The 26,441-nt window shown below is 43.7% G+C and overlaps 1 protein-coding gene across 1 annotated transcript in view; it reads right to left on the minus strand.

The window, feature by feature from the left end:
* Positions 1-17,926: 17,926 nt before the first annotated feature.
* SUSD4 (sushi domain containing 4) overlaps positions 17,927-26,441 on the minus strand; it is a 93,190-nt gene continuing 84,675 nt past the window's right edge. Inside the window, exon 10 of the transcript XR_010439639.1 lies at positions 17,927-23,280. The gene's annotated coding sequence lies outside the window, so the exon portion shown is untranslated. The remainder of the gene's footprint in view (positions 23,281-26,441) is intronic.

The following is a 26,441-nucleotide window of genomic DNA, read 5'->3' on the forward strand; positions in this document are numbered from 1 at the left end:
ATGCCACCTCTGAGCTTACCCCGCGACACTGAGGGCTGAGTATTGTTTTCTTCTGAAAAGGGACTGGTTCTCATCCAGGTATTGGAAATCCAGTGAGATGGACCAAACCTTGCCAAATTAATCCCCATTCAATATCAAGTATTCATTTCCTCTCATTAAATGAAGAATTTCTTTCAATTAAATTAATAAAATCTTGACTTCAGAAAAGAAAGTGTAACTCTGTTCAAAGGAGATATGGTATTACATGATGCAGTTGAAAGAAGGAAAAATAAAATTTGTAAATGGAATAACTACAGCCTAATGCATTGGGATGAAATTACCTGTAGTGAAAATTACCAAAATGTTTTAAAATTATACTTTATGTAATCCCAAAATCACAGAATGAAGTCAAACAAAGAAAAAATTGATGAAATTACATTCTAAAAAAAACCCAACCAAACAAAAAAAAGATAAAATTGTAAATCAAAGTGAAAACAATACAATTGAATAGGATGACATCAAGACATCAAATGCAGGTAAATACCAAACCTCAATTCTTGCCAGATTTATCCTGATTGAACTCAAAAGATTTTGTTTACTTTCATGAAATGAAATGTTTCCTTCCATGAAATTAAGAATTTCATTTCATGAATGGAAGTGAAATTTTGAAATCAGAGAAGAAAGTGTAACACTCTGGAATGAGGATATGATAAAATAAAAAAAGTACATATTTCAATATAATTTCAATTTAATGCGATATAATCAAAATAATCCATGATGGTGGCTATGTCATAGCTTTCCTGCTGAACCATGGCTTCCAGCTCCTCCTCTTTTTTTGCCCATGCTGAGTGCATTAGTGTACATACACTTTAAGTGGGCTGCTGATTTCACCTCTGACTCTAGCTTACCCTACTTAGTCTTGTTTCTGGAGAGCCTTGCATCCCCTTCCTCCTTCAAACCTGGTTTAAAGTCCTCTCAATCAGCCCCCACATGGGCTGGAATCTTTTTGCTCTTGTTAGTTAGATGGAGCCCAGCTAGCTACAGCAGGCCAGGTGTCATAAATGTTGCCCCATGATCAAAGAACCCAAAGTTCTGCCCATGGCACCAGCCTTTAAGTACTTGTTGGTAATGTGTTCCCTTCTGTTCCTTTTATCATTTGTCCCTACTGCTGAAAAGACTGAGCAGAACCTGTGCTCCTGCCCCATCGACCAATCAACCCAGTGCCTTGAAGACCATTTTAATTTCCTTCTTTTCAATCTCATCACTGTCAGCCTGGAATATCAGCAGTGGATGATAATCAGAGGGCTGAGTCATCTTAGGGAGTCTCCTGATAGTCTACAGCCAGGCCCCAGGGAGGCAGCAGACTTCTCTGTGGGATGGGTTTGGTCAACATTCAGGGCCCTCTGTTCCCCTCAGAAGGGAGTCACCCACTATGACTGCCCTTTTCATTTCAATGCCAGAGGTGCTGATCCATCCGACAGACAAAGTATAATTGGGAGGCTCTTTGGGCAGGTTAGTTTTTTTTATGGCACCCGGCTGACCCTCTGGATCCAAGGCCTCCTAACTACTCTGAAGTGGCACCTGGGTAGGTGATGGGGGTCAGAGGAATTTTTATGAACTCTCCAAGTAGGGACTAATTTCCCCTCCCTTTCATCTACCAGGTTCTCCTCCTTCTGCCTGGTGGTGAGAGAAAGGGGAGTCCTCTGACTCCTGGGAGGTTTCTTTCAGGGATGGAAGGGTGAAACTCCACCAGTCTATTTCCCTTTAACTTTCCCTAACACTCCTAAGTTTTTCTAATTTCTCCTTAAGCTCAGCCACCAGACAGAGGTGATGATTCACCTGCTTGCACCACATGCGGGCATCTTTTGCATTGTCTCCTGCTACTACTGACAGCCTCAAGCACTACTTACAGCTAGGAGTCTGGACAGACACATCCTTCTTGGGGTTTGGCACACTTTTACTAGCCATAGCTTTTAATAATTTAGAGACCACTGCTGAAAAAACGAAAAATCAAAAAACCAAAACCAAAACAAGCAAGCAAAATCCCAACACAAAATAAAACCCTCACATTCAGGAGGATGAGTCCAACACAGCCTGCTTACCTTGCCTGTGTACACCACCGTGCCATGCCCCTATTTGCCCACTCCTGGCTGCCACCCTCGCTAGAGCCTTCTTGAAAAGAGGAAGCCCCTTCCCAAGCCTGAGTGGCCAAGGAGAGGGAAAGGGGACCACCTGGCCAGGCCCCTTTTGAAAGCACATCAGATGGCATGGATTGGGATGAAATGAGGTGCAGAGAAAAGGACAGAACCTTGAAATAATTGTACTCATTTAAATCTTGAAATCAGGGAATGAAGTGAATGTAAGCGACCAGAGAAATTGATGAAATGAAATTGTGTTAATGCACCTCTCTGATTGCCTGGGATATATTATACTTACATTCAATCAGGTGACAGATCTGGCCTAGGCCTAGAACTGAAACAGTCCTAGGCCACAGAAAATGGAACCTCAAAGACAGGTAATTTTGCTAAATTTGGAGTAGTGTGTTTAAACAAAACACAGGGAATTGAAGAAAGCCAAATACAGGGAAAGGACACACCTTTGAGGACACATGGGATATTAGAGAAGTATCTGGAAGCAGATTGTTTTGTGCAAATTTACAGTGTGAGGAAATGGTTGTGATACTTATATCACCAAAGGGGTATCGGGGACAGCCACAGGTGATATAGAGACTCCATCATCAGAAGGCATGAAAAGACACTTTATTATTAGAAATCCACAGTTCTTATAGAAACAATGGTGGACCTAAGACCTGATTGGCCTTTAGGAATCTTCTCTCACACTATTGGTGACCTATGAATAGCACACCCTGAAGAACCATATCTATAAACAATGGTTACAGAAAGAGAGATAATAATTGTTTGAATTCTTTTCCTCTAAGTTTCCCACAGCTTCTACACAGCTTCCCATGATTTTCTGGGAGAACCATGCCTCTCTCTGTTCAGAGGATATGTAATTACTACATCTCACCCTGTGTATGTTGGAATCCATAAAATTAGAGGGTTTTGAGAAAGTAGTAAAAAAACCAGGCCTCAGACGGCAGATTTGTGAACAGTGCTAATGCACCAGAAAAATTTTCTAAGCTGTAGCGCAGACGTGAGAAATAGAACAATAAGCCTAAGTTATTTGCCCTTTTAGGTTACAAGTTTATTTAATGTCTTTAGAAGGTTAATATGAATGAGTCTCTGTGCTTTGTCTCTTATAAATGAGCCATTGTGTTAGAGAAGAGGTCTCTATTGTTTTAACCACACTACGCATGCTTCATGTGATTGGATACAATTACTGTCAATATGCTTTCACTCTATGTGTGATTGGCTGAAACTTGGACTGATTGTCTTATGCGATGTTGTAACAGTAGGTGTCTCCGGCATTCTGTTTGATCAGAGAGCTGAGAGCATCTTTCTTCTCCATTGTCATAACAATGTAATTAGACTGATGCTGGAAAAATAAAAGCTCTAGAGACTGAATTCGGATGTCCTGTCCTGTTCGTGGTTGTATATAAGCTGCCGGCGGCAGTATACTGTAAAAAAAAAAAAGAGAAAAATGAAGGGCTGTGTTTGCCAATCTTCTGCAGGGCTCTTTGCAGAAGGAAGAACAAACACAGCTCAATAGGTTTATCAGTTATCAATCAAAACCTCATTCAGAAGCTGATTTAGAATGGCCAAAGAGACTTTCAACATACACTGTTGAATTCTCTGCAATCTCTCATGCAAGAGGTAATTATTAATTCTAAGAAATCAGTTACTAATTCTAATATAGTAACAAACCATTGTCAATCTGACAAAGGACTGGCAGTCCAACTTGTCAAAACCCATTTCCCAGTGTGAGTAGATGTCCACATGGCAGAAAAGAAGGTATTAATAAACATGTGCACATATTCAAGTCAGCCAAATTTGGCAAGATGAGCAACATCTGTTTCCACAACTGCAAAGCCTTTAGGCCTCTGGTATTTATCCCAGGCAGTAAGGTGCAGCAGTTCAAGACTTTGTTGGTGTTATCAATGATCAATCGAAAGACAAATTATTAAAAATGCGAAAAGATTTATTTATCTTTTTGCGCGACCAAAATACGGTCCTCAAAACCACCACAGCCAAAGAGACAACGTTGACCCCGGGATCGGCACTGGGTGAACCTGGATTCTGATCATTATTGCATCAAAACCCATCCCATCTTCCCACCCCCCCCCATTTACGCAAGGCACTTCCAGTGACGAGGTTTTATACAGTTTATTGTGCCTGAAGGAGTCCAAATTTCTTTTGTAACTCTTCACATTCATAGTTGTTTCTTTCACTGTGCAGAGCTGGACAAAGGCCATCTCCTGGTTGATAGCCAGTGTTGATTGAGTTCGGGGAAGTCATGTATTCACATGTATGATCCTGGCGTCCCTGGCTATCTTGATTGATGTTATCTGCAGGACAATGATCGCTCTTAGGCGGTTTCTGACGACTTGAGATATCGGTGATCATTGTGCTGTGAGTGTCCATTCTTACGCTGAAGTGTTGATCATTATCTAGCTGTGTCTGGGAATCTTAGAATCTGAATAGACACCCACTTGGCCGTGTGTGATCAGAGACATGTTCGGATTTCACCATCTCTATAAAATACATTCTTTGATAGCATGAATTATTTCTAACATATATTACAATCCCTCTCCTTTAATTTCACCACATTGATTCATGCTCCCTCTATATCCCAAATTACTAACATCTATTCATTTTCTACTTCTACCCTCCACCTTTAAAGGTCTCCTACAAAGAGAAAGACTTTATTAGATCCTTATTTCATGTTCTCCTTGTGGGATTCCCTGATAACTAGTATTATTGTTCATATTCATTTTGACTAATTTTTCATATTTTGCCAATAATTCAGCAGCATTGCTTGCATACTTTCTCTGTCCCAAGGTCACGATCTTGGATGTGTTGTTTCCAGAAGCCAACTCCAGGTCCACGGGTACTATAGCTATCTGCATACTCTGTACCACAGAATGAATCAGTCTAATAAAACAAGGAATTAGAGACGGGAGAAATAGGATTCCTGCTACTGAACACAGTACAAAGAATATTATTTTGTTCCACCAGGCCCCATCAAATAATAGGTCCCACCAGGATGATTGGAAAATTAAATTCCATTTTTGGATTGGGACATGGGCCACCTTCTTAATTTCAGCTGCCAATCATCTTATGGTTTCTGCATAATCATCCATTTCGATACAACATTCCAATTAATTGAATTTTCCACACACTCCCCCCTTCTTCGGCCAGCAAATAGTCTAAAGCTATTCAATTCTGGTACATAAATGCCCGTACCTGGGTGTGTTGCCGACTTAGTAAATCCAGGGCCTCTGAAGTGTGATTTTACAGAATTTCTAACACTGCCTGCAACCTGATCAGCTGGTTCAGTAGATAAATTTAAGTTCTATATCCATAGCTTCCATCTTGAGCCCATGTGGTCGGTCCATAATAATCAATTATTCTTGCTGCTGGCACTCTTCCTCCTTCCAAGTTTGCCTACCACTTATGACAGGTATCAACTTTTACAGATTACTTTGCTCCCTCCTCAGGGTCTCATACAAAGGAGCCCCTAGCAAGTTACTTTTTGTTTGGGGGAGAGTGAAGAAGACTGGCCGGATCATGCCCAAAGTGCATGATCCATTCCATCTTGGAGGAAACTCACTGTATGCTCTCTTTCCACAGATCCAATAAATTCCATCTGGGGCTTTCCATCTAATATTCATTTTCCCTGGCTCTCCCCAATATTCTCTCAGACCCTCCAAGGTTTGGTAAGGGCTGGCTCCAGGACTTTTGACCCGGTAAAGTCCTATTTGTCTGTTCCATTCACAATTTGTTTTGCTTTTCCTGCTCGAGTACCCCATAGGAGGTTCCAGCTGCCAGATTTTGCCCTTATTGTTCAAATTTACTGTCACGGTAATTTATACATGGAGTGTATCCCACCATTTCGGTATTCTTCACAGAATACATTCCCAGACCTTGCCGCATACCTCATCTTAAAGGTGCCCCATGGTGAGACCTTGATGGCATCTGAGCTGCACAGTACTTTGATTGACTTTCGACACTCCACATTCAGAATGTCTGCTTTAGATCTAAGTTTTCCACGCACCCCGTTCTGAAAAATGGGAAACCACTCCTGCGAGTCTAATTCAATGATTCCTAAATTTGTGGCTAGGGTTAGAATATGGTCAGTCAGTTCAAGCTCCTCTTCCAGACACTGGGTGCACAATCCCTTTGGCCTCTGCCCCCTTCTGCAATTTATAACAAAAGTTCCCTTACAATATTCACACTTAAAGTGTACAAATGGGTAGCATACACAATCAGACAGTATTACAACCTATCTGTTAACCGTTGGTCATTTATGAGGATGCTGGAGTTTGATTTTCAAGTCACCTGGGGAAGAAGTGACCTTCCACTCGGGCGCTTCTTCCTGGTATTTGACTTTCTTCACCCTGGAGGGGTGTGTCCAACCTTTCTCTGCAGTCCGAATGGCCCTGTTGTCAGAAGGACAAGAAAGGGGCCTTCCCAGTGAGGGGAGAGGGGTACATCTTTCCACACTTTCGCAAGTGCTCTGTCGCCTGGTTGGAATTTGATGGATAGCAAATTCCAGAGGGGCACTCTTAGATATTCTCCCTTCTTTGCTCCATTCCTGCAAATTTCTGTTTATCGCTACCAAATATGGTTGAATCTGGCTGTCCTCCAATCTGGGGTGTCCCACTGGCATCCCATGCTTATATGGCATCCCATATAGCATCTCAAAGGGTGGGAGCCCCGTCTCTGAATGATGCATCGTCCTGATATTAAGCAAGGCCAGAGGTAGGCATTTCAGCCAGGACATCCAAGTTTCTAAAATTAATTTAGACAACTGCACTTTCAAGGTCTGATTTATCCTTTCAATCTGTCCTGAGCTCTTGGGAGGTCATGTAGTGTGGCATTCCCACTGAATGCCTAGCGCCTCTGCCATCTGCTTAATGATTTTCAAAGTAAAATGAGTTCTTTGATCCGAATCAATGTAATTCACCACCCCATATCAGGGCACAATTTCTTCCAGCAATTTCCTGGACACTGTCTGAGCTGTTGCCCTTGGACTGGGGAAAGCTTCCACCCAGTGGGTCAATTTGTCTACAATTACAAGCACAAATTTGAACCTTCCCACCTTGGGCAATTTCAGTGAAATTGACTTGAATTCTTTCAAATGGTCGGTAAGCAATAGGGCGAATCCCCAGGATTGCCTGTCTTGCCTTAGTTTTGTTAACTTTCTGGCAGGTCAGGCATCCTTGTACCTCTTGTTTGGCCGATTCGTAAATTCCTCTGCACCTGAAAAATTTCAAAAATTGTTCAGCTAGGGCCTGGGCCCCCCAGTGTGTTCACTGGTGCAGCTTTCTCAAAGTCCTCCTGGTAAAACCTTTAGAGACTAGTTCTCTCCCATACAGTAGTTTCCACTTACCTTCCTCCAGTTTTCCTCCAATCTTCTCATAACTTTCAATCTTCTTTGAGGAGGGTCGTCTGAGACCCCTTTGATCTCTGGGGTACTTACCATCATCAGTGCTGTGGTCTTGCCCTCTTGGCAGACCAGGAGGGCAAGACCACAGCATTGATGACCTTGGCAGACCAGGAGGGCAAGACCACAGACATGTTTCCCTGGGTTCGGAAGTGCATCCCTGCCTGGCGTCCCTTCACATGGACAACTGAAATTTCTTCTGGCTCCCTTATTGCTTCCAAAATTTGCTGGATCAATTCCCTGTGCATCAGTCCCCATCCCTGTGTATTGATCAACCCCCTTTCTTCCCAGATTTTCCCAAAAGTGTGAACCACCCAAAGGCATATCTAGAGTCTGTAAAAATTGTTCCCTTCTTTCCCTTCAATCCTTTCAAGGCTCTCAGGACTGCATACAGTTCGCAAGCCTGTGCTGACCAACCCGCATTCAGGGGACCTGCTTCTATCACTTTTCTGGTTTGCCCATCCACAACTGCATATCCTGACATTCTTTTTCCATCAATCACCTTGCTTGAACTATCTACAAACCATTTTCCCCTTCATCTAATTCCTCTTCTTCCAAATCCTCCCTAATCCTTGTCTGCAATTCAATCACTTCCACACAATCGGGAACGAGTTCCTCTGAAACTTCCCCGAGCAAGAACTGGGCCGGATTTTGCAAGGTTGTTGTCCGCAATTCCAAATCCTGTGAATGAATCAAAATGGCTTCATACTTCAGCAATCTAGCATCTGTGAGCCTCTTATTTGCTTTCTGTTGTAGTATGCCCTGCATATTGCGTAGTGCAAATACTACCAAAGGTGCTCCAAAGGTTACTTTCTTAGCTTCCTCCACCAACAATGCTACAGCAACAATTGCTTGCAAGCGCATGAGCCAGCCCCTGCTGACTGGGTCCAAAAGCCTAGACAAGTAACCCACTGGTTTCCTGACCCCTGACCAGTCCTGTGTCATCACACCATGTGCCGTGTGATTGCTCACATCCACGAACAACTGGAATGGCTCTCTCACATCAGGGAGGCTCAGCACTGGTGCCACCGTGAGTGCTCTGTTGACTCTACTGAATTCGCCCTCGTCTTTTTCTGTCCATTTGATCCTGTCCGTGGTGAGTTTCTCATAATAAAATTTCACCTTCTCATTGTATCCTTCAATCCACTTCGGGCAATATCCCAACAGCCCCAAAAGTTGCCTAACTTCTCTTTTTGTCCGTGGGGGTGGTAAGGCAATAATCCCTGCCACCCTTTCCAGATCCAACTTCTTTTTCCCTCTGGTTAACCAATGTCCCGAGTACCTGACCTCGGGATCTGTGAATTGCAACTTTGACTTCAACACCTTCAACCCCTTTTCCCCTAGAAAGTTCAAAATTTCAATGGTACTTGCCCCTACATGCTCCTCCCTTGGACCTGCAACAAACAAATCATTTATATATTGTAGCAATTTTGTTCCCTCAGCTGGTACAAAGTGACTCAGCACCTGTTGGAGTGCTTGCCCGAAAAGATTTGGGGAATCAACGAAGCCCTGAGGCAATGATGTCCATGTGAGCTGCTGCTTTCTGTTTGTCTCTGGGTCTTCTCACTGAAATGCAAAGTAATCCCTGCTGTCCTCCACTAAAGGACAGGTCCACAAAGCATCCTTCAAATCAATCACGCTGTGCCACATGTCCTTGGGAGAGATGGTATTCAGCAGGGTGTAAGGATTTGAGACCATGGGGAACTGTGTCTTAGTTCTTTGATTCACAGCCCTTAAATCTTCCACTAGCCTGTAGCTACCATCCGTCTTTTTCACTGCCAAAATTGGGGTGTTGTGCGGGGACATGCACAGTTCCAATGTTCCTTACTTTATTAATTCATCAACCACTGGTTTCAGTCTCTTCTTCCCTTCCATGTTTGACACAAATGGGATCTCCTGGCCTTTCAATTTCAACGTGGATTGGCACTATGTCCAGTCTCCCGACCTCCCCTTGGACATACCAAACCTTTGGATCAATTTTCTCCTTATCCTGGGTGGTGAGTTGATACAACTGGGAATTCTCCACTGCTAAACTGATTTCCAAAGCCACCATCAAGTCCCAGCAAGTTAAAGTCTGCATCTTTTATTAATAACCTATTTCCTGTACACTTTTGATTTTCTGTCTCTATTTCAACATCCTTTATGATTGGAACCTTGAAAGGTTCCCCTTTTGCCCCAATTACCATCATTGTATCATCGCTCAGAGAGCACCCTTGTGGTAATTGTTGCACCACGGTTCGTTCTGCCCCGGAATCTACTAAAAACCAAATTTCCTGTCTGTGGGTCCCACTCTTAATTTTGTGAAAGGCTCTCTCGGTCTTCCAGACCCCAATCTGAAAAGCCCCTGACACCCCTAATCCTCCTGAAATATCACTTGATCCTTGACCTTGTTGGGACAATTCCTTTGGATGTGCCTCTTTTGCTTGCAGTAGTAGCACTCGATATCCTTTTTCTGGTTGTTCGAGACTTTTCCTTGGGAAGGATTTTGCTTCTTTGCTGGCGCTGTTTTCGCCGAGTCTCTGACCTGTTCCTGTTTCTGTGCTTCCCTCACTGCAGCCACCAGTACCTTTGCTTGAATCTTCTGCTTTTCTTCATCTCTCCTCATGCAGAACTTCTGGGCTTCCCGGAGCAAAACCTGCAGTTCCCTGTCTTGCCATCCATCTATCTTTTCTAACTTTTTCCTTATGTCTTCCCATGATTTTGCGACAAACTGAGTTTTCAGCAAAACTGCCCCAACCAGAGAATTGTGGTCCGTCCCGGAATACTTCCATAGGCTCTTTCAGAGGAACCTCTCCAGCCATTCTGTGGGGGTTTCATCCTTTCCCTAACATTCCCTGAGTACCTTACTTATATTCTGCCCCTTCGGCACTGCCTCCCTGATACCTTGGATTATCATGTTTCTCAAATTTATCATTTTCTGCCTCTCTCTGTCTGGGCACTCCAAGATGGCTTTTGATTTGGCCACCTCTGGTCTCCCCTCTACCCCTGGGGATTCCTATTCTCCCAGTCCCTGACTGCAGCTTGTCTGATCATTTCTCTCTCCTCATCGTTGAACAGCGCCCTCAGGATCGCATTGAGACTCTCGTAAGTGTAGGTGCTGGTTCCTAGAAATTCATCTAGTCTTTCCACCACCCGCAAAGGATTGTCCATCAATTTCCCCATTTCTTTCTTGAAAGCCCTCACATATCCAGTGTTGATCGGTGCATGTACAAGGCCATTAATTCCTGGAGCCGTTGTAAGGCACTTCCCGTAAAGAAAAGATACTGGGCTTTTTCTCCTCATCATCACTGTCTCCAGTGGACGCCCTCCTCGTTCCCCACCTCGTTTGATGGGCCAGGGGAGAGCTAACTTTCTTGGGGAAAATTACCTGTTTTTCTTTGGTCTTGGGGAGGGTTGGTGGCTGGGACTGCTTGCACGGGAGCAGGAGTGCCATTGCCTGCCCACGTAGGAGAGAAGGCGCTGCAGCCAGCTCTGGTGGGAGCGGTGGCACTGAAATCTGTTCCTGCGGGATCGATGCCTTGGGAGGCAATGTGGGCGCCAGTCGTACCTGGGCTGGTGTGGGCTGGGGTGGAGGGACAAGGTAGGGAGGTGGAAGGTTGTCCAGTGGTTCTCACTCCTTGCCCCGGTTTGCCATGTGTCTGAGAGCTCGGATCGGGTATATACCTGTACAAGCATATCTCCACATCTCGGCATATTCAATTTCCTCAAAATCCTGTGGGTGGCGATCGACTACGTGGTCATACAGGGACTCGCACATCCATGTTTCGAACATGCCGAACACTGGCCAAACCATATATTTTGTGATCTCCTTCCCTCCACGCTTTTCCATGCAAAACTGTATCACCTTTTCCTTGGATTTTCCCATTCTCCTGGGGATGTCACCCCAATGTTCTAACGTCCATCCCAATGGGCTCTCCCTCGGGATTTCAGGCAGAACCTTCCCAGGACCTTGGGGACACTTCTCTTGGGGCTTTTTGTGGAACCTACCTTTTCCCAACCCCATTTTTTCAAAAAACCCGCTTGCAAATTTTCTCACCTTGTCACCTTTGGTTGGAACGCTCGATGGGAGTTCGAGTCTCTGTACGATGTTGATTTGCTGAGTTTGCAAAATGCCACCAGTCTTATTCAGCCACACGGAGAACCATTCCATGGGTCTTTCAACTGGTTTCAAGTTTTCTTACCTGTTTCTCCAGATCAGAAGGTAGACTGGCTCCCGAAATATTCCGGGAATGTCTTTTCCCCTTCCTGACCCAACCGTGATCGATTCTCTGAACTACCTACAAGTCCCGGGTTCCATGTGTTTTAAGAAAAAGCACTCACTTCTCCTTTGACCGACCACGTCCCTCGCAGGAGGGTAGAAATGCGATTGTGGGGTCCACACTTGCTTCGTAACAGAATCACATCTCACACACGCGCTTGATCACACCCCACTCAACCACGAGATACTTATGGTTCCTTTCCCACGTGGATTCTTCGTGCACGTTGATTTCCGAGTGGAAAAAGCACCTTGGTCTTGAGGATCCATCTTTGGATCGTACTGAGTTTCCAAGAGCTGGGCCCATTTTTTATCCCTCTTTGGCTGTGGTTCTGGTTTAGGTTCAGTGTTTTGATTGGTTTCGTGAACTCCCAGTCATATCAGATTGCTGAAATCAGTGGGGCACCTCCTGACTGGGAAGGGGTCACCGAACCCCAAATTCAAATCATGTTGCGATGTCACTAGAATTGTTATAAATGATCAATTGAAAGCCAAATTATCAAAAATGTGAAAAGATTTATTTATCTTTTTGCTCGACCAAAATACAGTCCTCAAAACCACCACAGCCAAAGAGACTGTGTCAAGCCTGGGATCGGTGCTGGGTGAACCTGCATCCTACCTCTATCACATCGAATCCCCCCCCTGTTCACACAAGTCGCCTCTAGTGAAGAGGTTTTATACAGTTTATTGTGCCTGAAGGAGTCCAAATTTCTTTTGTAACTCTTCACATTCATAGTTGTTTCTTTCACTGTGCAGAGCTGGACAAAGGCCGTCTCTTTGTTGATAGCCAGTGTTGATTGAGTTCGGGGAAGTCATGTATTCACATGTATGATCCTGGCACCCCTGGCTATCTTGATTGATGTTATCTGCAGGACAATGATCGCTCTTAGGCAGTTTCCGATGACTCGAGATCATTGTGCTGGGAGCATCCATTCTTACCCTAAAGTGTCGATCACTATCTAGCCATGCCTGGGAATCTCAGAGTCTAAATAGACATCCGCTCTCGGGCTGTATGTGTATGTGGACATGTTCGGATTTCACAATCTTTATAAAATACATTCTTCGATAGCATGAATTATTTCTAACATATATTACAATTGGCATTGAAATTGCTTCTTGCAGAGCAGGTGCACTTTGATAGAAGAATCATGGAAGGCTTTTGGCCTATGCAGTCATGTCCTGAATGAACAACTTGAGTGATGTAAATGAACTCAGGCCTGAATTACATCCCCAAAGTTTTAAAAACAATTTGGTGTGTCTGCTGCATAAGCAGAATTGACCAAATTCAGACACTTAAGAAAAGTGCTGGGAAGCCATGGCAACAGCCTTTAATATGACCAGACGAGCCTAACTTGTGACGTTCTAGTGCTCCGAGCCACCTATGAAGACAATGCCTTTATTTTTCTTTCCAGCAAGGCCCACTGCAGTAGCAGTGGGTCTTACGACCCAGCGGCAGGGAGCAGGGAAGTGGCTCCGGTCCCGGTGGGGAGCCCAAGTCACCCAAACACAGCTGGCGGGGCAGGGTGTTTTTTCTCACTGCCCGCCCCAACTATGCTGCCGGTGTCTCAGCCAACTCCTCCAGCATTACGCCCTTCCGCCCCTCCCCCCCCTCGTCTAAATGGGAGGAAGAATTGCAGGAGTGGCCGAACGCCTCCTCCTCCTCCCCCCACTCTCTCCAAGACCCCTGGTCCATGTTGACAAATATGAAGGAGAGGTTTTTCCAGGAATATGAAATTCCATCGTGAATTCGGGATTCTTGGCACCACCCATGTCTGCCCAGGACAAGCAGGTGATCTGTGCTCCTCCCTGTGCCTCTCTCCCCCATGATACAAGTGATTGTTGCCCAGCTCCCTGATTCGCGGTCCCACCCCCATTCCCCCCAGGCATGAGACCAGTGGCAGCATTCTTAGAGACTGCCCCTCCCGCCCCGCAGATGCGAGCAGGAGGGGTGAGGTGTCCCGAGCCCTGGTGGAAACCCCACGGAGCAAGGGCACCCCCCTGTCCAAAAGAGAGTTGGTAGATATGTGTGGGTATAAAATATTGTAGAAGTTATGCTTTCTAACCACTCCAGCCAGGAGCAGAGTTCTATTCAAATTGTTACTAATTCCGGCAGCGTCGAGATAATATCAGATCTGTTAACGTCTGAATTGGACCATCCTGGACAATCAGTGATGATTTCCTTGGCACCTGCACCTGGGAGATAACATCAGGGCCTTCCTGGCCCATGATTAATTGCAGTGTCCCAAGAATTTCACAAGACTCAGACCCGTTCTGATTGCACCTGTGGTACTCAGGAACCGATACCAACTTATTACATGTGAAAACAAACACTGCCTGGATGCTCAGACACTTGTCTGAAAACTGGGACCCATCTTTGTCTATTTCAACATATGTATAGAAATAGCTTTGAATTCAAAGAAGTGAATAGAAAGATGTGGGCATCTGCGCCTCAGGCAGAATAAACTGTATATAAGCAGGAGCTGGAAACACTTGGTGTGAACCTTTGGGGGAATGCTGCCACTCTCTCGGCCAAACCTATGGTTTCACCCAGTGCCTGTTCCCAGGACTGACACTGTCCTGAATGTGGTGATTGCTTGAAAATCTATTTTTTTTGTAATTGACCCAATAAATCGTTGATACATTTTTATAAATTTTGCTATGGATTTGATAATTTATAACAAAATGGATAAAGGGCAAGGAGACCTTCTGCTTTTGGATGCCTTTATTGAGTGATCAGCTGTGGGTGAGGCCCAGAGAAGTCGCACACACCGCTGCTGCTCCCTTTGGCAATGCAGAGAAGGAGATAGACAGTTTTGCTTCACAGCAGAACTGGAGCCTACATCCTTATGGGCGTGACTAGGAAGACAGTTTTGGGCTCGTTGTGAGTGCTCATTCTGACCCAGTTCTAGTTATGTCACGGTGACGTCTAAAACCTTGCTGATGGAGTAGGAGAACGTTTTGCTAGTAGGACTCGTTGCTTAGTTCCTCAAATCTTCAACCGCCTCGTTGTTTTTAGGGTCTTTAAATGGATTTTCTTGACTGTCTCTTAGTTTGCATATTTTCCCGGGGAGGTTACCTGACGCCATGCTGGGGAGCAGAGGAGGCAGTACCCGACAGATGCCAACAAAGTTACTGGTAAGGTAAGGGGATTGACAGCGGGGGTAACTTAAAGGTTCACAATTAAGTTGTTAAAATTTCAGATTAACATTAACGGTGGGGGTGACTTAAAGCTTTCACATTTAACAACAATTTAAATAACACTCGTTATTAACTCGTTACAGTTTCAGATTAACACTAACAACTCTAATTGTATTAACTTGTGAACTTGTTCATAATAATGTTGTTCTCCAGAAAATCACTGAGTTTCAAAGTTCTCAGCCTGGCGGCACCAGCAGTCAATTGTCAAGCGGTGCCTCTGCTGCGGAACAAGCTGGCGTCTCCTTTCGCTGTCCAAGCCCTCGCCTCAGGGAAGCACGGCTCGAGACAGTCTAAAGAAGGCAGAGGGGAGACTGGGATGGTTGCAGGCTGCGAAGCAGGTTGCAAAGTGGAGGACGGAGCCTCTGAAGGCGGTCGGGGGCAGAGCAAAGCGACTGCAAGAGCAGGTTGTGAAGCGGAGGTTGCAGCGTCCACCAGCACGGCGGCAGCAGACGCCGCAGATTGCAGGGGTTCTTCCCCGGTGGTGTGGTGCACCGCCAGTCTCTGCGAAGCGTGTGGCGGCGGGGGGGGGGTGGCTGGCTCCCGGCGCTGCCATGGCCGGGGGCCCAGCCGCGGACTGCAGCTGGAGAGGTAGGAGGGTCGATCAGCGCGACGGCCACAGGTACGCGAGAAAGTGCTGCCACAGTTTCTTTTGGTCCTGGCGGGGGTGGCGGTGGCAGCATCTCTGCCGCTACCGAAACGGGTCGCGGAGCCGGCGGTGGCAGTCAGCTTGGGGCTGGTCGAAACAAAGAAACACCGGCTGCTCCATCTGGAGCGGGGGTGGGTGCTGGCAGGCGGCCTGCAGCGGGGGCAAGCCCACCAGTGCCTGCGGGGCAGGGAATGCCGGAAATGCCAGTGAGTGCTACTGCACTCCAGCCACCGCCCTCGGTGCGAGGAGAGTTGGAGCCGGTGGAAAGGGAGCAGGACGTTCCGCTGCAGCCAATCGGGACACGGTTCCCGGAGGCGTCGCAGGCAAAATACCTGTTGGCTTTGTCACTTTCCTGTTCCCCGGGGTCTGCGCTGAAGGGGTTTAGAAATGTGTCTCTAGGGAATGACCGGTGCGGATGCGGTGGCATCCCCTGCGGTGACGGCAGTTAGGAAACAATCACCAAGGGGTTCCCAAGTGTCTGAATTGAATGCAGCGCCCAAATCTGCTGTGAACCCATGATATCTGGCCCAGGCCAGCAGATCGCAGAGGGCTTCCTCAGAGACAGTGAGCCTCACGCTGTCTCTGAGGAAGAGACAATCGTTTGTTCATCTCTGGAAAGTTGGTTCCCCACTTTTAAGGAAAACCCATCCCTCAGCAGGCATCCACTTCAAGAGACAGTCTGCTGTGCTGGAAAAATCCGTCCCCCACTCAGTTTTCGGCCTCCTGGGGCCAATGCCCGTGGTTCCAATGGGATCAGTCTTCTCAGGAAGACACGGGGCAGATCACAGTTATCTCTCTAGGACGGCAGAAGGTGTCCAATCTGTTTTGCAGGGTCCTCTGATGGAGAGATCCAGACGGTCTCCAGTTTGTGTCAGACACGTGGCTTAGGTCAGTAACAGTCACTCCAATCTGTCTGTACCCTCAGAGGGGTCAGCAATGTGAGGCTGATGTTCAGATACACTTCAGAGAAGTCATCAAAAAATCAAGGCAGAGTGTTCACCCACATGAGGGGTCACCAATTATCGTGCGAACTCCTCTGGGTGCACCCAACATTGGAGGTCACTGATTCTCATGTGACCCCACAAAGGGGTGATCGATGCAATGCATTCGGGGTCACCAATTATAACCGAAGGGGTATCAGGGACAGCCACAGGTGATACAGAGACTATGAAAATACACTTTATTATTAGAAATCTACAGTTCTTATAGAAACAATGGTGGACCTAAGACCTGATTGGCCTTTAGGAATCTTCTCTCACACTATTGGTGACCTATGAATAGCACACCCTGAAGAACCGTATCTATAAACAATGGTTACAGAAAGAGAGATAATAATTGTTTGAATTCTTTTCCTCTAAGTTTCCCCACAGCTTCTACACAGCTTCCCAGGATTTTCCTGGGAGAACCATCCTCTGTTCAGAGGATATGTAATTACTACAATACTTATGCTCAAAAATATAACTTGTTTTCTTTTTGGTCCTGTGTTGTAGTGTGTTCTGTTAGTTTATTTAATTACTCCCCTATTTTCTGTATCACTCCCCCATTTTCTGTAATGGTTCTGCCCTCACCAGTTCTTCCTGCCATGGTATTGTCTGTCATTTGGTTACCTTGGTTACTTCTGCCACAGTTTATGTCAATCCTCTCTGTTATATAATTTCCCCTCCCCTGTGTTTCCTTATATGTGAATTTGTTCTTCTCCCTGGGCCCAGTCAATCACTCCCCACTCCTCCCAAGCTTCCAGAATCATCTTCTACCTGGGAGTTATGATTAGCTGTGGCTCTGGGGCCCTTCCCTTATAATGTAACTATTGGTTTCTCCCCAGTGCCTATTATGTTAAGTCCACTCCCCTACCTTCCCCTATTGGTCCTTTGTAAACCCCTCCCTGAGATTCCTCCTCCCCTTTATAACCCTGTTGCACCTTTTGTTCGAGGTCACTCTCTGGCAGACACGTTAGATTCAACATCTGGGTGTCTCTCACTCCGTGGTTGACAATAAATCTGACAAGTTCCCAGTGAGTGTCCGGACTCTTTACTCTCGTCGGCCAGCAGCGATTCAGTCCGCTGTGAGCACAGCCCGAAGCCTTCTGACTCTGAGGGGTGCTCACACATTTGCAGTTGGGTGTTGGCCGCCCTTCTGCCAGCCGGACACCTGACTTTAAGGCCACACCTTGCTGCAGTCCTGTTTCTCCCTTTTATAACTGAATAGAAGATACTGGATATTTTAAGTTCTGAATGTTTTCAGGGTTACCCTTAGCTACAAATAATAGGAAAAGACACTAAGTCTGTAGTAAATCTCTTTTCTATTGATTCTACCACCACAGCACCTCTTTTTATGTTGTGACATTAAGAACCAGCATCATGATTTTACCATGCTTACCCCCAGTTCACAGGCCACAAACATCTGTCTGATGTAGACTTTTCACTTATAATCCTATTGTTGCAGGTGGGAAACATCTCAGGTTTTGTAGATCCTGTCACCTTGGGCCTCCAACTGTTTGCCCATTTACCTTAAAGGCTGACGTATTTTGTACTGACATTACTAAAACAAGGTCTGAAATGCTGTGAGAGTTTAGGTGCTAGCTAAGCCAGTCTCAGTTTGTGTAAACTTCAGAAGTGGCTGAAGCAGCAGGTAAGCAGGATTGTTATCTTTTCATGGCTATAGTTTTTAAGAACTTTTTTGTTTCATACACAATGTACATTTCAGCATGGAAGAAATGTATCCGCTGCTGCTTATTGTACAGTCACCTGCTGCTAACAAATGGTCATGAATTTACACAAGTGTTTCTTTGCAAAAGTTCTTACTAAGTTATAGTTGAAAATCCAAGCTGGAACTTTTTCTTGGTTGGTGTATTGGCTGATTTGCCACTGAACAATGCTTGTACACCATTGTTATGACTGTAGACTTGCTTCTGGATTGAATCCTTTTGATTCAGTTTTTAAAAACCTCCAGGCTTCATGGGTGTAAATCACAGGACTCTATAATAAAGATGCCAAAATATTCAGCTACTGTGGTTGTTCTCTCTCTTAGAGAGAAAAGAAACAGGCAAGTTGCTTGTTAATGCAGCTGTACTTTCTGTAGCACTGTGCAGACACCTTTCAGTGCCTTCTAGCTCACAAGAAGTAATTCAATTCCAAATGATGCAGATAAGCATGTCCTGCATGTTATATTTTGATGAAAAAAGGCACACCGACACAGTCCTCTCATGCTGTTCTGTCACTTGAAAGAAATGATGGAAACAAAGCCAAAAGTTGTCTTTCTGCAAAGGTGCCTCTGTTAAGCACAGACATGTTTCTTGCTTCTCCCTTGTCTTATGCAAGTCACATACACACAGTGAGCTAGACACCTAGCAGGCACCAGAAGGGATTAGGATGGAAGCGGTAAAGATTTCCTCTCCAATATGCACAGGAAAAAACCAAAAATTAGGAACAATTGCTTACAGGATTTTACTGTCTCCTAGATTTATCAGCTTCTTGAAATTAAGCACAGAGAGACCTAATTTTAAGCATGTTACTAATTTCAAGAAAATACCATACTTCATTTATAAAAGATCAGTAAATGCTGTAACAGGTTTTACAGTTATCTCACATTTTGATAAAGACTGCAACAGGTTAATAGGCTGTTTATTGCCAGGGTTTATCACCAGCTACTGATGTGCTCATAACCTTTCCAGTGTATCCCATCCCATTTTAAACATGTTAATAAAATACATGAATAGCATGCGATCTTTATAAAGCCCCCTTAAAATGCAGCCAGGATATAGTCTTTATTGTATTGAAATAAGACCTAAACAGGTGCTCTCTCTTGTATTTAATGGGGTAGATTTAATACAGGGGGGGAAAAAGCGCTTACAGCTAAAACCAGCCCCTTGTGTGTGCTGGTTGTGCAAATGACATCTGCTAGTTGTAATGTACTCAGCCTATGAAATTCTAATAGCCACAGAAGGTTATCTATGGCAAGTGACTAATACCTTTTAAATTAAGGCCTGTAATTGCATTCCAGTGATTAATGCATTATATTACCCATTTTTTTACATGTAGGACACTTAAAAATGTGTGTCTTACTATACCTCTGAGCTCACCTGTAATGTACAATAGGCAGGTGAAATACATGAGCATTTCCCCCAGCCTCCTTCTACACCAGGCTTCCACCCACACAAGATCAATGCTGTAATAAGGTCATTATTTCTAGAGATGCACATTCTCAGATCTTGCATAGGTAATGTCATGAAGTTCCTTTACCTTATGAGTCCCAGTTAAAATTATCATAATAAATGCCAAGAATTATTTGATTTTTTCCCATATGGATTTCGCAACTAACATTGGAAAAATCTATTATCTCTTTAATAAATCTCTAACTTAAAAAAAAAAGGGTCAGGGAAAAAACCAGTATTTTGGGAATAATTAGTGTTCTGGAAAGATTTTTATCAAAGCAGTGAATTCAACAGTTTGTCCACATAATGAAGAGAATAAGAAAAGATGAAATTCTACATGTACAAACCTAATTATTCTCACTTTATGTATATAAAAGAATCTAAGATGAACTGCAAATTAATTTTTTCCCGGGCTAGGTAGCATTGATTTTGATCTCAGTCTCCTTCTGTGAGCTTTTTTTCTTAGTGAGACTAAAGACTTTGGAGAGGCAGGTTTTTGCATTTATCTGCCTTTAGAGCCTTGGCTACCACTGACTTCAGTTACAAAAATGACTGTTAATTTCAGCAAAGAAGAGAAAAGCAAGTTCAGTAAAGGCTAACTGAGCAAAGCTTGATCAATTGAATAAAGTGCTCTGTTCATCTCAACATAAGGATAATTCAATGTATTACATTTTAGCTTGAAAATGATGATATTTTCATTCTAGCACACACTGAAACCAAAGTTTCTCTGTTGAAGTTAACATGGTCAGGTCTTGTCAAAAAGAAACCCTCAGAGTATCAGTGCAGGATGACCCTCAGACAGAGAATAACATGCAGTGACTCCATGATTCAGAAGGCTGAACAATTGCTTGATTAAGCTATATTATATTACACCATAATATACTACTACTATACTATACCAAAGAAAAACCCATGACCCTTTCAGACTGTCACAACACAGCTTTTTCCTAATTGGTCAATCAATCCAAACAACCATCACCAGAGTCCAATTAACAAATCCCTTTCAGTAAACAATCTCCATAACACATTCCACATGTGCCAAACAACAGGAGCAGCAAACAGAGATAAGAATTGTTTTCTCTTCTCTTCTCTCTCTAAGCTTTCTCACTGCCTTCCTCAGGAAAAATCCTGGGAGAGAGAATTATTTCTCTCTCTTCGTTCAAAGAATATGTGAATACCACATCAGAGCTGTGCTTACCCTGCTTTAGATTCTTAAACCCAAGTAGAAATATGGGAAAGGATAGTAATGGAGGAACTGGTTCAGCTCGTTCTGTTTCTCTCCTGGATCTGAGTAGATTGTAGGAGAAAAATGTACTTCTACAGTTTATTATGGATAAAATACAGCCCTGGATTGGCTGACCTCCACAGCTGTACAGGATAAATCCTTGTTTTGGGTCCTACTGTCAGGCCAGCCAGTCTGAGCAGCAGCAGCAATAGTAGCAGCAGCAGCAGCAGTTGCCCCTCAAGGCCACTAGAAGTAGAAGGAGACTTGTTTGGGCAATATCCACCAGCCAGCTGTTCCCTGTATCCTGCAAAAAAAGGGCTGAGTGGAGCTGAAATCTGGTTTTACTCTAACCTAAAATACCTTTCAAACACTGGGGCTGTAGCAAAATGACCTGTGACAGCTTTCATGTTATTCAGTAGTCTTGCCTTGGGATGTGAGTGTACGCGTGAAGTATGTGTGCAAGCTCAGGTTTTTCCATGGAATCATATAGTGCACGTGATGTTGAGAAAGACAGGACAGAGCCTCAAGACATGAGTTTCTGCAGTGTTAAAAGAAAGAAGAGATGAAGGTAAAACAAAATCCCCTGGTAACACCAGAAGAAATGTCCCACGAAACTGAAAACTGTACATGCTGACAATATGCCAGGGTTGTGCATGCAGCTGGGATTTAAAAGTCAGCACCTCCACAACAGCCTTGTATACTTGTGGCTCCTGTGGCACTCGAGATGTGTCAGTCAATAACAGCATACTCAGCCAGGATGGCTGAATTGGTCCATGCTGGCTACTTCTCCAAGTGTAAAAATGACACATGAATTGTGACATGTCATGTTGTGCCACTTAAAAACACAGTGGATGAGGAGAGCGTAAAACAGGCACGTCACTTCTTGTACTCCCAGAATGTTATTCTTTTAAAGATCTCCAGAGTTGTTTAGTAGCAGAGCATATGACATCCTAGAGAAAAAATCCTTTTTTTTTTTTTTTTTCACATGGAAAGATTCCTGCAGGCATTAAAAAAAGAACCTGAAGTCTTAGTACTAGAATACTTAATACCAAGAAGCAGGTAGAAGTAATCTTCTGTTCTAGAGGGAGGACTGCTGGGTGACCACATGAACTCCCAAGCTGGGTGGCAGCCTTTCTGCTGCTGCTGCCTCTGGCTCCTACGTCCAGGGCAGAAGGGGCCCCAGAGTGGTGCAGGCAAGCAGGACCCACCCACCAGAGAACTGTGCCGGAGGCCATGCTTCCTAATGGCCACTATAGCCCTCTCTGGAGAGATGCCTTTCCACTCCAGCTCCTGCCTCACAGCAGGGAATCACACTGATGGGGTGAATACAGAATAGAATAATAAAGAATTTGTTCTGCAGTTCCTTCCACCTCACCCAGTGTTCAGTTTAGCCAAATTCAGCACTAAGTGGTGCTTTGCACTCCTGATCTTATGCCAGCCAGAAGTAACTGGAGAAAATGCTTGGAGCGGTATGCCACATCACTTGTGGCTTCATCCACACTTGAAAGTCCAGCCTTTCAGGCATGAAATGTGTTTCATTTTTGTATGGCCTTTTTCTGTATTTTTTTCCTGCCTGTTCTGATGTTTCTGCTCATTTTGTGCTATCAGCACAAGCCCTAAAACACTACTCTTATCTACACCTGTTCCTGCCATGAAATGTCACTGCCTAAAGAAAAGACAGATGCTGCAGATGCCAAGGAGAAGCTCCTCTGACTCACTGCCAAGCAACCTTTACCTCACAAATCCTATTTTCCTGAAAAGACCATGCTTGCTATTTTCAGTAACACCACCCATTTCTGATATTGTTTTCTTTGTACATTTGAGAGAATTTGGTGCCTGGTCACCTTTGTTTCTGGCTTTTGTGGCCAGTGCACCAGTACTGATTGAGCTGAAATAGCCTTCAGCAGTGAACAGCTGTTGTTTTTAAGAGAGCAGAATCAATTCTCTATGATCATGCCAAGGGGTAAAGCAGTTGCTCAAGTAGAACATTTGCCACTTATCACAAATTTGTGCTTTTGAGGGTTTCTTGCATTTCCTACCTTTTAAAAGTTATATAGAAACAAGTGTGTTTTGCATGTGCACATGCAAGTCTGTCTATATCTGGAATTTAAAATGTATCACAACCTGCTTGGCAGCAGTTTCCCTGTAAGTTTTCAACATATACTTATGGCTCTCCACAATCATTCTTCATTTCTTTTTCTGTGGCTCTTCTAATCAAAGCCTCAGTTCACTTTCCTTTTGAGGTCCAACCTCTCTTCACCCTGTAAAAGAGAAAAATACTCATCAAATGTCAAAGGTCCTTGAACTGTTGTGTTGGTATAATCCTGATGATTGCATAGGACTCTTTCTAACCAGCGGCCTGGGATTTGTGCCTTTCTCATTCAGTAAACAAATCTTTTCCACAGCGCTTAAATATGTAAATGCAGGGCAGAGGCTATTGCTTCCTAGGAAAATCGCTTGTGAACATCTTGCACTAAGTGTTGAGGTTTCAGTGTAATCATGGGCTAATATTTATCTGGTTTACAGGCTGTATTTCTTCCCAGGGTCCAAATTATGATCATGAGATTTGGCTTCCCTATTGTGAATTTTCCGTTCAAGTGCATGACTAATCTGGAGAGAAAAATTAATGCCTGAGGACAACATAACAACCAGGCTACTCCTAAGCTTGATTTTTTTTTTTTAATAATTTGTTTAGTTTTTAATGGTACTCACTTTGGAGCTGATGGGAATTGAAAATATTCACTGCCTCACAGAGCCAGACCTGACAGACATCCTGACCGAAAGATCTGACAGTGCTGAATACTGCTGAGGCAAAAACCTAAGAGGACTTGCAACCATTTCTAATTGGGCCAGCCTTGAGCAGTGCCGTGTCCATCTTTGGAGTCACCAGGAACTAGGTCTGCTAAACATGGAAGAAGCTTCAAGCTTCAAATTCTCACAGAAGCCACTCCAGTAGTCCCACCAGCTACCAAAACCAGGAAATGCTAAACCAATACACTCCATTCCATTCCATTCCATTCTTTCCAATTTCTTTCAGAATTTTGTATTTCATCAATTAAATTAAATTATATATGTTATCAATTAAATTAAATTTCCTTCCCTTTCTATCCATTGCGCTTCATTTGTTGATTTCTCATTTCATTTCCTTTAGTGAAAATTCTTCATTTCATGCAAGGAAATGAAATCTCAAGATTTCAATGAGTATTATTTCAGTAAGGTTTGGTTCATTTCACTGCACTTCATTCCATTCCATTTCATTGTTTTCATATAATTTCACAATTTACTCTTTTTTTTGCATTCCATTAATTCCATGATTTCTCATTTCATTTCCTTTCATGAAATCAAATATTGAGATTTTTATGAGTATCATTTCAGCAAGGTTCAGTTGATTCCATTCCATTCCATTCCATTCCATTCCATTCCATTCCATTCCATTCCATTCCATTCCATTCTATCCCATTCCATTCTTTTTACTTAATTTCACTTTTTTTTTCAAATTAATTTCAGTCTATTTCCTCTTCTGTCTTTTCATTTCACTTCATTCCTTGGTTTCTCATTTCATTTTATTTTATGAAATAAAAATTCTTAATTTCCTTTCATGAACTAAAATCTCAATATTTGAATGAGTATAATTTTGTTTCAATTCATTTCACTACACTTCAGTTCATTACATTCCATTATTTCCCCTCCAGTTTAGTATTTTCTTTTCCATATATATATTCAATTCCACTTAATTCTATTTCCTTTACTGCCTTTTCATTTCACGTCATTCCTTGAATTTATATTTCATTTCCTCTATTTTTATATATTTTAGAGGAGGCATATTTGATTTACATCTGCTGTCACCTAATGACATGAAATGCTGGTGACACAGCCTCAATGAAGAGACTGAAGGTCAGGGGACAATTAATCATTAATTAATCATTGCCCATAATTTAATATGAAGACTTGTAGGCATATTTAGGACACTTAAGATCCAAAGGTGAAGAGAGTGTTATTCTGGATTTCCAAATATCCCAAGAGGGAAACTGACTTTTAGTTCACTTGCTTGTCTTTGCCTAGAGCAGCCAAAGGCTGTTGAGGATCTGTTGCACAGCCCTCACATGTTGTGAAGACTCAAATGTATCCACAGTACCACAATGCACCCAGTCAGCCTGGAGTCACTGCAAATGCTGTAATGCAGGTAAAATCAGAAGTCTGGGTAGATTTTCCAGAGCCCAGTTTTACTCTAAAGAAGTGTAAAGCCCGCCTTCCCTTGGAAGGCAGCACATGGCCTTTCTTCTGCTTCTGGAAATCAGATGGGGACTCCTGATGGCATGGTCAGAAAGAGTTCGTTGCTGAAAGGGGTCCCAGTTCTCATTCATTTCATTGGAAACTGAGATCATTGTGTACATCCAGAGCCTTCTGTCTGTAACAGCTCCTAAATTCAGAAATTCAGGGAACAGGAGCCTCCCAGACCAGACAAAACTGACTGAAGAGTCATCATTATCTTTAATGATGCTTCTTCTTGGCAATTTTCCCTCTCACTTTTTCCATAAACCAAAGAGAACACTATCATCTAAACCTTGTTGTAGGTATGCCTATCCCCAGTAAAATGTATTTGTGATAGAATCAGCTCAGCACCTTAACTGAGAAGCTGGACACTTCACAGCTGTCACGATGTCTTTTTTAATGCGAGGCTTCAGCACTTCTGTAGCTCTGTCTACACTGCATACTGGTGCAATGTCAATGGATATGTAAGAAAACCTGCTAAATTATTGCTAAAATAACCTGCACTTCTCTTCCCAAATGGTTGCCCAAAATCTAATGAAAACCAAGCAGGAAGTATACAAGCAGACAGTTGGACTAATCCTCATTTTTGCTGCAGCCAGTAATGGCTCTATCAGTGATAAGTGCAGACATTTATAGTCTTCATCAATGAACAGGCTAAGTGAAGCTAAATCGTTCTGCTAAACTTTTTAGTAAATAATTCGCCCTGAATTATTAACAACAGCAGCTCTGGTAATGGTTATGAGAAATATCAACTGGTTGCATGGTTATTAGCATGAGAGCAGTGAACAAGGCAGGCGAGCAGCATGTGCTGCCATGGAATTAATAGAAGGGACAAGGATGGCAAATATGATCCCCTGCAGGGCAGTGCGGTTCCAGGGGCTCACAGAGCTACTCGAAGACACTTGCTTTGGCAAGAGCAGCATGTTCTCAGTAGTAGATGGATGGAAGTCAGAAGTGGATGGTAATAAGGAACATTAAAAATAAATCCAGCCTTAATAGGTTAAAAAGAAAAAAGAAAATATGTCAACTTGACAGCTCAGAAACTGGCAATTCTTTAGTTCAAGCAGTTATCCAGAGGACAAGAAATTCATACTGGAGCAGCAAGAAGCAGGCAGATGAAGTGACATGCTGTGCACCCTGTGCTCCCTAA

Source organism: Zonotrichia leucophrys, chromosome 3, assembly GCF_028769735.1.
Source record: "Zonotrichia leucophrys gambelii isolate GWCS_2022_RI chromosome 3, RI_Zleu_2.0, whole genome shotgun sequence".
Taxonomy (NCBI): Eukaryota; Metazoa; Chordata; class Aves; order Passeriformes; family Passerellidae; genus Zonotrichia; species Zonotrichia leucophrys.